This window comes from Mastomys coucha, unplaced genomic scaffold (genome assembly GCF_008632895.1).
Source record: "Mastomys coucha isolate ucsf_1 unplaced genomic scaffold, UCSF_Mcou_1 pScaffold14, whole genome shotgun sequence".
NCBI lineage: Eukaryota > Metazoa > Chordata > Mammalia > Rodentia > Muridae > Mastomys > Mastomys coucha.
Window position 1 is genome coordinate 84,746,465 of NW_022196896.1, and position 6,711 is coordinate 84,753,175.

The window sequence follows — 6,711 nt, forward strand, 5'->3', positions numbered from 1 at the left end:
TGCCCACCTGGCCAGAATCCCTTGTCCCGCGGAACAGGGACCCCGCGAGAAACCCCGGTCCGTGGCACAGGACAACCAGGACTATACAGAGAAACCCTGTCTCGAAAAACAAAGACAAAAACAAAAACAAAAAGAAACCAACACCCCCCCCCCCAAAAAAAAGAAGAGACCAGCATCACTGAGGTGAAATTTTCTCAGAAGTGTTTTCTGAGTGCACAAAGAAACTGTGCTCCATAGGTAGCTCCATAGATACCTCGTGTTGCGGCTGAACTTGGTAATGTGTAAGAGTTACCCAGGTCATACTGGTTTTGAAGGCATAAAGGGCTCATAAAGAGCAGCTGAGGCTTGACACTGTGAGAGGCCACAGAAGGCCACTGGTGAAGGTGCAGCCTCAGTTGCAGTTGATAGCCCAAGACTGAAGGGGTTATGCAAAGAAGCCGAGGCTTGGCACTTGAAGAGAGCCTATGAGAGGCTATTGGCGAAGCCTAGTTACAACTGAAGACCCCAGTGTTTTGGAGATGCCAGTACTATGGGATGATCACCAAGAACAGCAGCAGCAATGGAATGGACTCAACCAGAGCCTAGAGTCCTACAGAGGGCAGAGCTGGAGAAATGACGCCAGCCCTTTGGAGGAGCCTAGAAGATCTTGTGTGAATCCCAGGCATTGAAACAAGGAGCTGTAACATTGAAGTTGCCTTGGAGATTCCAAGATTTTCAAGATGCCTGAGCTGTGAGCTATCTGCTCAGGAAGGCTGCTAACAGGAAGTGGAATCAGCCCAGGAGAAAGGAGTTTGTTGCAGTCAACAAAAATGAAAAAGGATGGATCTCTGAGTTCAAGGCCAGCCTGGTCTACAGAGTGAGTTCCAGGACAGCCAGGGCTACACAGAGAAACCCTGTCTGGGAAACAACAAAATAAAACAAAAAACCAAATAGATGAAAAAAGTTGGAAATCTGAAGACTGCTTTGACATCAGACATGGGGATGCAGAGTTTAGAGTTTGCCCAGCTGGTCTCCTGTCTTGCTTTGGGATTACAGTTAAGTGAGTGGATGAATCTCAGAAGAGACTTTGAACTTTGGACTTTTAACATTGTTGAGACTGCCATAGACTATAGAGTCTTTGGAAGTTGGACTAAATGTACTTTTTTATTATGTTATGGCTAGGTATGGCTAGCCATACCCATAGACTCGTGTGTTTGAACAAGCCTATGGGGGCCAGGGAGTAGAATGTGATGGTTCATATATGCTTGGCTCAGGGAGTAGCACTATTAGGAGGTATGACCCTGTTGGAGATGTGTCTCTGTAGGTTTGGGATCAAGACCTTCACCCTAGCTCCCTGAAAGTCAGTCTTCCACTAGCAGCCTTCAGATGGAGATGTAGAACTCTCAGCTCCTCCTGCACCATGCCTGCCAGGATGCTGCCATGCTCCCACCTTGATGATAATGCACTGAACCTGGAAGCCAGCCCCAATTAAATGTTGTTCTTTATAAGACTTGACTTGGTTATGGTATCTGTTCACAGCAGTAAAACCTTAATTAAGACACAAATAATAATTTAAAAAAAAAAAGCCTGAATATATACCCCAGACTGTCAATCACCTGGCCAACTCCATCCCCTAAATCTGATTCACCTGAAATTATGCTAAAGAGATGGGAGAAAAAAATATACTTATCTTTCCCAGAAACCATAGTTCGTCGTAGCCACTTAGACTGTTACCCGCCCCCTGTCACATACACCCAACCAACTGGGGCCATAGAGAAATGGCAATAATAGCTATTTTGTTGCCAATTTCATGAGATTTATAATCACCATGGAAACAAAGCTCTGAGCACGTCTGTGAGAATTTCTAGACTACCCACCCTAAATGTAGATGGCACAATCCTTCAGACAGGGCCTTGGACTTCATAAAAAACAGGAACCAGGAGCTGGAGAGTTGGCAGTCAGTTAAGAGCACTGACTGCCCTATCAAAGGACCTGGGTTCAATTCCCAGCACTCATATGGTAGCTTACAACTGTGTGTAAGTGCAGTCCAACACCCTCTTCTGTGAGCACTGTATGTATGTGGTGCACATATAGGCAGGCAAAACATCCACACACAAAATAAATAAATATATGTTTGGGGAGAGCACTGATCTAAGAACCAGCATTTATCGATTATTTTTTTTTACTTTTTATTGATTCTTTGTGAATTTCACATCATGTATCACAATCACACTCATATCTTCTTTGTATCCACCTTCCACCCTTGCAACCTATCCCCCTAAAAGAAAATAAAAAACAAAACTAAAAAAACAAAAAAATTAAACAAAACATAAAAAACATCTTGTCGTGGCAGCTGTAGTGTGTTCTGGGCCTCTCTACCCTTGTGGCTAGTCAGCTGATTGGATCCTCAAGGGCAAAGGGAGCAGAGACAGTGAGGGGTTGGGGAGCCCTGTGAGTATGTATGGTGAATAAAGCACACCAGAACTGCTTGTCAGCAGGGAGATCAACTTATGGTGAGTCAAGGCTTATAAGGTTTGGGGGGACTGAGGGCGGGGACATCCTGGATGGGCAAAGGTCATTGACTGGGGTTTTAGGGTACCTGGAATTCATCATTAGCATGGGGAAGTCCTCCAGGAATCTCAGGTGCTGCTGAACAGGTTTTGTCAGAATGGAAATTGATCCTGTAATCTAATTGAGGCTGTGTGACATTCCTCAGGTAGGGGCCGATGTGGGGGCTTAGAATTCCACAGACAAGGTCAGAGAAGGAGAAACTCTGCTAAGAAGGGAGTCCTCCATTGCACACAGAACTCCAGAAGACTATCTGGTCAATGGTAGACTTTGACCTTAATTAGCAGGCCTCCCACAGTATGTCATTGTGTGTCCCACAGCACACTCTTTTGTCCACACATCTTTACTTGCCAAAGTTCATTGCAATGAGTCATTGGTCTGGTTTGAGGCTGCTGGTTTCTGCTACTCTTATCTACAGTGGATTCTCCCTGGGACTCCTCTCATATGTCCTGTTGTTGCCCTGTGTCATGGAACTGCTTCAGCACTTCATAGATGGGATAGATGTTGGGGTGGGCCAACTCAAAGCCTTGGATCTGGGCCTGGGTGATAGCTGAGTTGGTTGGTCCACTAGCTCTCCTACAGCCATAGCACCAGGGCAAGCTCTCTAACACTGTCCCAGCTGAGGCAAGGAGCAGAGCCTGCTCTCCTGATCTTATGCTCTCAGGACTGCCTCATCTGCTCCCACAAAACTGTGCTGCTCAGTTGAGGTCCTGCTCTCTTAAGTGCTGCCGCTAGTGAGGGGCTGGGCTAGCTCTCTTTCTCACTCTCCCGCTCTCAGGGCCACCTTGCATGGCCTGCCACCAGGTCCAGTTCTACTGTGCTATCCAGGAAAGTGCAGGGCCCACTCTTCTGATTTCATGCCCCCAGGGTCTGCTCTTCTACAGCCCCAGGTGGTAAGGCAGGAGGTGGGTAGTGAGTGTATCTCTCCCTTGCCCATGTCACCGCAGGGCAAACCCTGCAGATGTGTCTCTTTTCTGACTGTGAATGCAGAGTGACCAGCTGCCTCAGATTCCTGTTGCCTTGACAGACTGAACAATGAGCCAAAATAAACCTGTGAGCTGCTTGTCAGGGATTTTGTCACAGCACCCAGAAAAGTTAACTATCATGTTTACTTTAGCCTAGTAACTTATAAATATTGTGTTCTCACCATCACCTTTATTACTGTGATCTGTACAATTCGAACTGACACAACGACTCACTCTTGTGGCCCACACTGACCTGAACTCCCTATATTGATCAGGTTGTCCTCAAACGTGGAGCTCCTCCTGCTTTTGCTTCTCATGTGTTAGATCACAGGTGTACAGGTTCAAAGAACAATGTTCACGAGTGAAATAGTAACTAATGTGACTTTGCCGACTCAAAGTCAGTCTTGTGCATTATACTGTCTGTTTGCTCACTAGGCTCTATTTATACATCTATGAATCCAAACTTGGAAGAAGCTCAACACATAGTTTTGGCTAGCTTTAGCTATTCAAACAAAACTGGATGAGAATATTTGCCTTCACAAATGTACAGGGGAGAGGTGGCTGGATGTGAGGCTCTTTGTTGCTAAGCGAAACTAAGATACACATTGTGTAATGGCTAACATGTTTTAAGTTTAAATTACTATGCTTAAGCGGCCTATAAAACAAAATTGCCTCTAACCTGTAAGCCCCTCTTGCCCAAACACATATAACTTCCTGGAATGCTGGGGCTCTTCTAGTAATTGGCCTTGTGTACCTTCTGTTAACAACACTTGCTTGCTTGAAGTAACCAAGACATCTGTGTGCTAAACTGATTACAGGATGAGTGCCTGAACAAGAATCTAGCCTTATTCTTGTTTGACTTTTGCTCTTTTTGTTTTGTTTTGTTTTGCCTTTTTAAGTCCCTAATGCGGCATGGAGTTACATTTGGGAATTGTGAGTCCCAGGGGAGCCCTGGTGCCAGGATCTGAATAAATGACTCTTTGTTAAAATACATTCGTGGTCAGAATTTTTGAATGACCCAAGATCCATAGCAACTGTAGTAGTCTCACTGGCATTAACCAAAAGGTCTGCAAGTCTTTTGGGGAGCACCAAAGCAAGATCTAATAGGACTGAAACCATCTGTGTGGGGTGAGGGAGGTGTCAGGAATAGTTCTGCCTTAGGCATCCACTTCTCTTTTCTGTAAACTCTGATCACCTGGGAGCTTAGGCACACACTCTCTGCAGCAACACCTCTGGTTTTTACACGGAAACTTTTTTTTTATTTTTAGAATTATATTTATTTTATTTAGATGAGTACAGTACATTGTTGCTATCTTCAGACACACCAGAAAAGGGCATCAGATCTCATTACAGGTAGTTGTGAGCCACCATGTGGTTGCTGGGAATTGAACTCAGGACCTCTGGAAGAGCAGTCGGTGCTCTTAACCACTGAGCCACCTCTCCAGCCCCCACATGGGAACTTCTGATGGTTTGTTTTCTAGTGCCAGAATTAAAGGCATATGCCATCCCAGCTGGCACAATTATTTCTTTTTCTTAGAGAGTCAGGGGCTTAAGGACAGTACCACAGTGACATGGCTAGACAAGGTCAAGACTGGCAGTAAATACCGACTGTGAATATTTAGGCTTTTAGGACATTTGGTCTGCCTTCACAGCAATCAATATTGCTATTGCAGAGCAAGGAACTAGAGACAGGAGATAACAAATAAGCAAACAGGCATGGCTTCATTAAAAAATACTGCTTACAAAATACAGTAGCCAAACTTAGGACTGTAGTTGGCCAAACAGCTCTGTTTTTGTTTTCTTTTGAAACAGAGTCTATGTAGCCATAGAATATATAGTATTCACTATGGCTATTTTAGTATTCACTATGCAGACCAGGCTGGCTTCAAACCCAGAGATCCACTTGCCTCTCCTTCCTGAGTGCTGGGGATAAAGGGGTACACCACTGTTGGAACATGCTCAAAAGAATGACGCATGGTCAACAATGCCTTGGGGAATTGTGACTGAGGCTCTGGAAAAATGGCAGAGGACCTTTGACCTCAAGTGCATTCTGTTCCCTGGATTGCTCTTGGACATCATGCCTCTTGTGACAACTACTTGCATTTCGTTTATAAGATATTTATTCTTGTTGGATTTTGGAACATAGCTAGAGAACCCAATCTGGGTGACAGGATAGGCTGAGTGCTGTCCTCGTGCCTGGATCTGGATCTGGCCTTTTGCCTTGTTTTGGTGCTTTCCCAGATACAATGTATAGAAAGGGGGAAAAGGCTTATTCTAACAATGCTTGACCACTTACAGCCATAAAGATAACAAAGATGAGTGGGTATATTGGTTGCCTGTGGGTCTGACATAGGCACTATGATGATCGGGATCAGGAATTCCTTTCTGCCCTGGTTGGACTAGAATTCTCTATTTAAACCAGGGTGGCGCTGACTCACTGTTTCTGGAAGGCTGGGTCTAAAGATGTGTGAAACCATCCACCCCAGCAGAATAAGCTTTAACGACCAAGATGTCAAAGTATTGGCACTGTTTTTAAAAGTCGGTAACCAAATGTGAGGGCTCACATCTGCGATCACAGCACTTGGGACACAAAGGACTGAGAGGAGGAAGTCAGCCTGGGGAACCTACCAAGTTTCAGGACCACCTACCACCCCAAACAAAATAAAACACAACACCCAACCTTCCCCAGACAGAAAGTGGTCCTTATCATGATCCCCTTCTTTTTTTCTTAAGTCAGGGTTTGCTTAGAAGCACAGCCTGGCTTCAAATACATGATCCTGTCCCAGCTTCACAAGCGCTCCTGGACCAGGCCAGCTTGCCTCCACCTTTGCCTAGGCCTCCACCTCCACCCTTTTGTTTTGTTTTGTTTGAGATGATGTTACTCTGTGTCCTGGCTGCCCTGGAAGTCAATTTGTATACCAGGCTGGCCTCAAACTCACAGAGCTCCCCCTGCTTCTGCCTCTGAGATGCTGAGATTAAAGGGGAGCACCATCACACTTGGCCATGCAGAGTGAAGGGAAAATAATATTTCTAGCATATAAACTAGCATGGTCATTTGGGTGCTCCAAAATATGCCTGCACATGAGGATCAACATTAAAAATGGACACTCAGGTGTAATAGAAAAAAAGGCATTGCTTTCTATTTAAAGTAAACATACTGAACAACAGCAGTGGCACAGAATATGCTCGAGATGGGGGG